General features: G+C 45.0%; 1 long non-coding RNA gene across 1 annotated transcript; it reads left to right on the forward strand.

Moving 5' to 3' along the window:
- Positions 1–10: 10 nt before the first annotated feature.
- On the forward strand, positions 11–1855 carry LOC110349303 (uncharacterized). Its single transcript, XR_002395166.2, has 3 exons — positions 11–796; positions 1020–1059; positions 1586–1855. It is a non-coding gene; the product is annotated as an uncharacterized LOC110349303 (long non-coding RNA).
- The last annotated feature ends 5761 nt before the right edge of the window (positions 1856–7616 follow it).

Consider the following 7616-nt stretch of genomic DNA (forward strand, 5'->3'; position numbering starts at 1 on the left):
TCAAAGGCCACCCCCAGTGACCTACTTCCTCCCTCGGCCCCACCTCCACCAGCACAGGCAGCTGTGAGAGGAGCGCCCCCGATCTCACCACCTTCCAAACCCCCGCCTCTCGCCACAGGAGCCCTTTGGAAGTTTTGACTCCAACCCTAACACTGACCTTCTTCCCAAAGTGGCGCCTGAGGCAGCCAGGGGACCAGTGTCTGTCCTAGTGTGGGATAACTAAAGGGCAGAGCTGGGATAGGAACCCAGGTCGATTCTCTGCTGGCCCCTGGCCCTAGGCCGAGGGAAGTGTGTTCTTGGACCAGACTTAGAACGTTGGGTAGACGTTGATGGGTGGAGATAACTGAAGACCCTCGGCTCTGATGAGCTGCTAAGACCTGGGGAAGGCTCGGATCCTGAGAGACCACCCTTTTGTACCTCGGTCACAGCGGCTGGAGTGATGAAAGCTAATATAACATGTAAGAGGGGCTTTGCAATTTGTAAAGCACTTTCAGTTTCAAGGTCATTGTTAATTCCTGAAAATTAACTCTTGAAGTGTGCATTGTTATTTGCCTTGACAGATGAGAAACTTGTGTCCTAGAGAGGTTAGAGTGTAGATCAGGGTGTAGTGACATAGCCATACTATTGAATGAATCCAATGTTTCTCAGGAAACCAAACTACCTTGGAGGAGCAGGAAGCCCCAGCATATCAAATACCCTGTGATTTGGCCACCTGAGCTCCTGGCTTCTAGTTTAAGACTCAAGGTTTTGCCAAACCTGCAGCTCTCTAGCTACCAGCAACCCAGCTAGGACTGTAGTAAGTACACAGCAACATCCATCACCATGGCTGCACAGATTTCATTATTTTTCAGAATGTTTCTTACTGGCTTGGGCTGGACCAACTCTGAGGTGTCCTTTAGGCAGAGTGAAATTTGAGAGGTGTTGGGTAGGATTGATTCTGTTGGGTTTTCTGTTGACAGTTATTTGGGGGGTTCAGAAATGGGCCCATAAATCATAATTTTTGTTCTTTCTATTGGCAGATCTACCTCCCAGCAAGTTATTGGAAGGAACAAAAGCCATGTAAGTAGGGATTTTGCAGTCTCAGTTAAAGGAACTGAGAGATTGTGTGTTTCCGGAACAATGGTGGTTGCCATGGTGACATCATTTCTGGGTGGATAAAGCTGGCTGGTGGGTGCTCATCAATGCCCACTTGAAGGAATGTATTCACTGGCACACGCAGAGAGGCCTGCACAGGTGGCAGTCCCCACCATAAACATGGGCACTACCCCAAAAGAGGACACTGTTTTCAGCCCCCAGGACTCATATAAAGCAAGGTGATAAGCTTTTAAAATCCTTGGCAATTCTGCAACCTCTGTCCCTGAAAAGATAGGGTGCTGCAGGGAAGCCAAGTCAGCCACATACTTAATACACCCTGATATCCCAAAATGGGTGCAAAACAAGAACATCAGCCTTACAAAACAAACTCAATTGCCAGGGCCTGTTCTTCCATGGACGGTAAAGCAATCTAAACATGCCCGTTTCCGGTGATAGGGCGCATCATCGCCCTCATTAGTGGCACTAACTTCTGATCTGCTGCTTGGACCAGTCAGATGTTGCTAATGAAAAGCATCTCGTGCAAGTTCCAACGTAGCCAGGAAGAAAGAGGATTCATACAGAAAGGCTCTCCGCTGTGGGAAGTAGTGACGGAGGCATCCTTTAGCCTTTGCTCTGGCTAACCACCTTGCGCAGCCCCGAGCAGTTTTCAAAACAGAACTCTGATCAGGTATGTTTTCTTTCTTCCTTTCTTTCTTTCTGCTTCGAGCAGGAAGGCGCATTTGTGGAGGCAGGAAGCGAATCAGTTGTCACCTTGAGCACAAGGGATCTTTCAGGGGTGGCTGAAATCTCCCAAAACTGGATTGTCATGATGGTTACACAGCTCTAAATTTACTAAAAGCCATTCCATTTTACACATCACACAGACAAATATTATGGTGTGTAATGTGTAACTCAGTGAAACTGTACAAAATGAAAGGCCCTCTTTGTTCCCCGTGGCTTGCTCAGTCGTGGCCCTGGGTACCCAGAAACTCTCCTGCAGCTACCCTCTGCGTGCCTTGTGTGTTCCCTGGTTATGAGCCACTTAGAGCTGGCTGCAGATCTTTGGATAAAAGCCTCTATCACCTTGGTCCTTTTGCACAGCCCCTTTGTCTAGGTTCTCCTTGCTGCCCTTATCTGTGTTCCAGTGATGGCAGACCTTTTAGAGCTTTCACTGATAACAAGTGGCTGTCTGTGGCACTCATGCCATAGGTTTGCCACCCCTGATGTATTCTCTTCAAAGTTTTGAAATTCAGTTCGAGGATCCAGTGTCAGGAAACTTTCCCCGAACTGGAACTTGAGATCCTCCTGCCTCAGCTTCCTGAATGCTGAGATCATGGGAATGTGCTCCCAGGAGGTTTGGTGAACAAAAGCCTGTGTGGTCAGGACCACCCTTCAGAGCCTGCCACATCCATGATGCCTTTTTATGGGAGTGATCCATCTACCCATTGACCCACAAACATTTAATGCCAAAGTGTTGTTTCCGATGGGTACAAAAATGATTAAGACAAGATACGCTCCCCAGCTCGTCCCAGAGACAGCAGTGGTGAGGGCTGGTGCCACTTGGTCTTAGCCTGGTGATCTCCGATGGGTCCCTCAGTCTTATGCAGGACAGGGATGGTAGTAGTAGAGGTCTTGAGTGTTTACAGGCTAAATATTTCAAAGAGTTTGTGCCGGTAGCGTTTGTTAGTGCTACAATACACGTGTTAGGGTCGGGCAAAAGATTCCTGGACCAAATACCACCTGAACTGAGTTATAAAGAACGAGTGGAAACCGCTTTCTTCAATTTGCTGTGGCCCATGTCAAGTGGAGTTTCGGGTCTGTTAGAGCAAAGCCATCAGCTGTGTTGCTGGCCAAGGCAGATCTGAAGACTCACGTGCATGCAGGCAAAGGTTAAGGAGCACTCCTTCGTTGGAGGTACTCAATTTCTTTTTTTTGCACTTTATTAAATTCTTTTATTGGTACACTGTAGGTATACAACACAATTACATTTCTCATTGGGAATTGTACCTTTACATGATGCATCTTGGTTCTTATTTTTTCCCCATTCCTAGCCCTCCCTTCACCCCCTCCACCCTTCCCTATTTACAAAGACTTTATTTCCATGTTTTCCATTTCTCATCATTTTTCCTTTCCCTTCTTTCCTTTCCCCTGCCCCTCCCACTACCCCTACCCCTTTGGACCTTTTCTTCCTATTTTGCATTATCGATTATTCATTCTAATCATTGGTACATTTTAGGTATGCAACATAATGACATTCATCATTGGAAATGTGCACCTTTACATAGTCTCTCTTGGTTCTTATTTTTCACCCTTGCCCAGCCCTCCTTTCAACCCCTCCATTCCTCCCTATTTACAAAGATTTAGTTCCTATTTTCCCATTTTCTCATATTAATCCCATTCCCTTCTATCCTTTCCCCTAGCCCTCCCATCTCCTTCCCCTTTGCCCCTTTTCTTCCTATTTCACATTACCTATTATACATTTTAGTCCTTATTTACACTTTCAGTTTCTCACACCAGAGAAACTATTTGGTATTTATACATGTGTGTCCTGTTTATTTCACTTAAGAGTATCACCTCAATGTGGATCCACTTAGCTATAAATGTCTCTAATTTCTCATTTTTTATGGCTGAGTGTACTCCATTTTACTAAAAAACCACATTTTCTTTATCCAGTCTCCAGTTGATGGGCATTTGGGCTGTTTCCAAGTTTTAGCTATCACAAACTGTGCTGCTATGAACATGGGTGCACAAATATCACTGTGGTATGATTCTTTTCATTCTTTGGGGAAGATCCCCAGCAGTGGAATAGCGGGGTCAAATGGGACTTCCAGTCCTAGTTCTTTGAGGTATCTCCATACTGATTTCCACAGTGCTTGCACCAGTCTACACTCCCACCAGCAGTGGAGCAGTGTTCCTCTTTCCCCACAGCCCCGCCAGCATTTGTTATTGGTTGATTTCATGACAGCAGCCATTCTTTCTGGAGTGAAGTGGAATCTCAGCGTTGTTTTCATTTGCATCTCTCAAATGACCAGTGATGTTGAACATTTTTTCATGTATTTATTTGGTATTTCTACTTCTTTGTGTGAGAAATGTCTGTTCATTTCAGATGCCCATTTTTGGATTGGGTCTTTAAATTTGGGAGGTCTGATCTTTTTAAGTTCTTTATAGATTCAAGATAGTAGACCTTTGTCTGAGGAAGAGCAGGTGAAGATTTTTTCCCACATTGTGGGTTGTTTCTTCACACTGCTGGTGGTTTCTCTTGCTGTGCAGAAGCCTTTTAATAAGAGATCCCATTTGTTGATTGTTTGTGCTAGTTCACAGGCAACTGAGGTTTTGTTCATAAAATCTTTTCCTACACCGATGTCTTCAAGGGTTCTTCCTAACCTCTGTTCCAACTGGTTCAGAGTTTCTATTTTAATATTTCGATCTTTAATCCATTTTGATTTTAGTTTAGTGCATGGCAAGAGATATAGGTCTAGTTTTAATCTTTGGCAAGTTGAAGCCCAATTTCTCCAGCACCATTTATTAAAGAGGCTATCTTTCCTCCAGTGCTGGTGTTTGGCTCCTTTATCAAAGATGAGATGGCTGAGTGTGTCTGGCATTGTTTCTGCATCTTCTAATCTGTTCCACTGGTCCTCAGGTCTGTTTCTTTGCCAGTACCATGGTGTTTTTATCACAGTAGCTTTGTAGTAGAGTTGCAGGTTGGGGATTGTGATACCCCCTGCCGTGTCTCTGTTACCTAGAATTGCTTTTGTTATTCAGGGTCTCTTCTTGTTCCAAATGAATTTTTGGATTATTTTCTCAAGGTTCATGAAGTATGCTGCTGGGATCTCAATTGGAATTGCATTAAATCTATATAGCAGTTTTGGAAGTATGGCCATTTTCACTATATTAATCCATCCTACCCAGGAGCAGGGGATGTCTGTCCATTTTCTGATATCATCTTCAGTCTCTCTTTTCAGAGTGCCATAGTTTTCAGAGAAGAGGTCTTTGATTTCTTTTGTTAGGTTGATTCCTAGGTATTTCAGTTTTTTGAATGCTATTGTGAAAGGAATTATTTGCCCTATTTCTTTCTCAGTGAGTCTGTCATTGGTGTAGAGGAAAGCTATTGATTTTTGTATGTTGACCTTGTAACCAGCTACTTTACTGAATTTGGCTATTAAGTCTAGAAGACTTAATGGGGAAAAAATAAGAACCAAGATGCATTATATAAAGGTACAATTCCCAATGAGAAATGTAATTGTGTTGTATACCTACAATGTACCAATAAAAGAATTTAATTTTTAAAAAAAGTCTAGAAGACTTTTGGTGGAGTTCTTGGGTCTTCTGGTACTCAATTTTATAGCTCCCTCATCTTGCCAAAATCCTTTTCAAGAAAGTATTGTAGGGCTGGGGATTTAGCTCAGCGGTTTCACTGCCTGCTCCGCAGGCGCAAGGACCCAAGTTCGATCCCTGGTACCAAAAAAAAAAAAGTATTGTAAATTGGAGGCTCATGGGCCAAATTCTGACTGCAACAGGGCTTTGTTGGCCTGCACAGTGGTTATAAATGTTTTGTTTTATAGTACTGGGGATCAAACCCAGGGCCTTCGCACCGAGCCACATCCCCAGCCCCTTTTGTATTATATTTTGAGACACAGTCTTGCTAAGTTCCAGGGACTGGACTTGAACTTGTGATCCTCCAGCCTCAGCCTCTCAGAGCGCGGGGATTGTGTGCCGCACCATGCGCGGCTATAAACATTTTTGATGTTTATCCTCGTGTGGTAAGGATGGCGCTGCCCATTCCCAAACACTGCCATGGCTCCGCTGTCTGCAGATTGAGGTCCCCTTGTGTCACACGGAGCCTGCGTGAGTCGAAGCTCGGCAGAGCTCAGCCTGCACCGGGCGTGGCTGCCGGGCCCCAGACGCTCAGGGACACAGGGTGGGCGCTCTCTGCTGCCACCTGCCGCCTCACCCGGCGCCTGCACTGGGCAGCGCGGATTCCTCGGAGCCCGGACTCCAGGTGTCTTGTCACAAGGCTCAGCCTTCCCTCTAGGCCTCGGGAGCATGTAAGAAACACTGGCTTGGGATTAGGAGACCAGGATTGGTTTTTATTTTTCTTATTCACTTTAACGTATCTTTATTTTCCTGATTTTCAAAAAATATATGAAAATATGTGTTTTTACAAATTGAGGGAAATTTAGACTCCCTTGAAATGTATCCCCTCCCCATCCCACGGCCACATGAAAGTCGGCTCTGTTGTTTTGTGCTGTTTAAGGCTGCCACTTCTGGAGCGTTTGATGTGCACCAGGCACTCGGCAGAGCATATGAGATAAGTAATCTCCCTTGATTCTGAACCGCTGTCCTGGTGTGTGTGTGTGTGTGTGTGTGTGTGTGTGTGTGTGTGTGTGTGTGTGTGTGTGTGTGTGTGTGTGTGTGTGTGTGTGTGTGTGTGTGTGTGTGTGTGTGTGTGTGTGTGTGTGTTGCTTTTGAGGCAGGGTCTTGCTATGTACCCCAGGCTGGCCTCAAACTCCGAGTGCTGGGACCACATGTATTCACCACCATGCCTAGCACCGATGCGCTTTTTCTCATTCCTAGTTTGTGTGCAAGGAAACAGTCTCAGGTTAGGGTTAGGGTCACACAGGCTGTGTGTGGCGCAGCCAGTGTTCCAATGCATTTCTTTCTGATTCCAAACCCTTTCTTCTCCCATTCCCGGGCAGAGCCTCCCTGAGAGGCTGGTGGGCATGTGGCCTGGAGTAGAGGCTTACCTCGTGTCAGAGGGCCCTGGGTCTGAGCCCTGGCACTACAAGGAGAAAACAAGAAAAGAATGAAGGAAGAAAAAGAAAGAAAAAGGGAAAAATGAAAGAGCACAAAAAGAAAAAGAAGAAAAGCAATCAAGCTCCTGGATGATTCAAACTCTCTGAAGAGGGCCGTGTTGAGGAAGGTTCTGGCCTGCCTGGCACTCAGGTCATTTATCCAGGAGAGTATAGGGTTAGAGCAGAAGGCCCTGCAAGCTTCCCAGCAACACCCATTGGTTTCATTCATAGATGTGACGCCCGCAGCTGTGGCTTTCCAATGGGTGGCCTTTATTGGCCTGAGGTACAGTAATTCCTTTGCTGAGGATTTTTGTCTTGAATGGATATTGAACGTTGTCAAGTACTTTTTCTGCATCTAATGCAAATGTGATACCTGACCGTTCACCTTTATTACCACATTTAAGTTTGTGTGTCTGATTTATTTCACTTAACATTATGATATCAAGGTGCATCCATTTTCCTACAAATGACTCAAGTTTGTCCTTCTTTATGCCAGAGTAGGACTCCATTGTGGGTAGATACCACATTTTCTTTGTCTAGTCAACAATTGATGAACATATAGGGTGCTTCAGAGCTGTAGATACTATGAGTTGTGCTGCTATAATATGGGTGTGCACATGTCACAGTAATATAATATCTTTAACTGTTTTGGGAAGATACCTAGAAGGGGAATAGCTGAGTGGAAAGGAACTCCAATTTTTAGTTTTTGAGGACTCTTCATCCTGAATTCTGTAGGGTTGCACTGGTTTA

The sequence above is a fragment of the Heterocephalus glaber genome, unplaced genomic scaffold (genome assembly GCF_053883595.1).
Source record: "Heterocephalus glaber isolate CG9 unplaced genomic scaffold, H.glaber_assembly_v1.0 deba00001444, whole genome shotgun sequence".
In the NCBI taxonomy this organism is placed as follows: Eukaryota; Metazoa; Chordata; class Mammalia; order Rodentia; family Bathyergidae; genus Heterocephalus; species Heterocephalus glaber.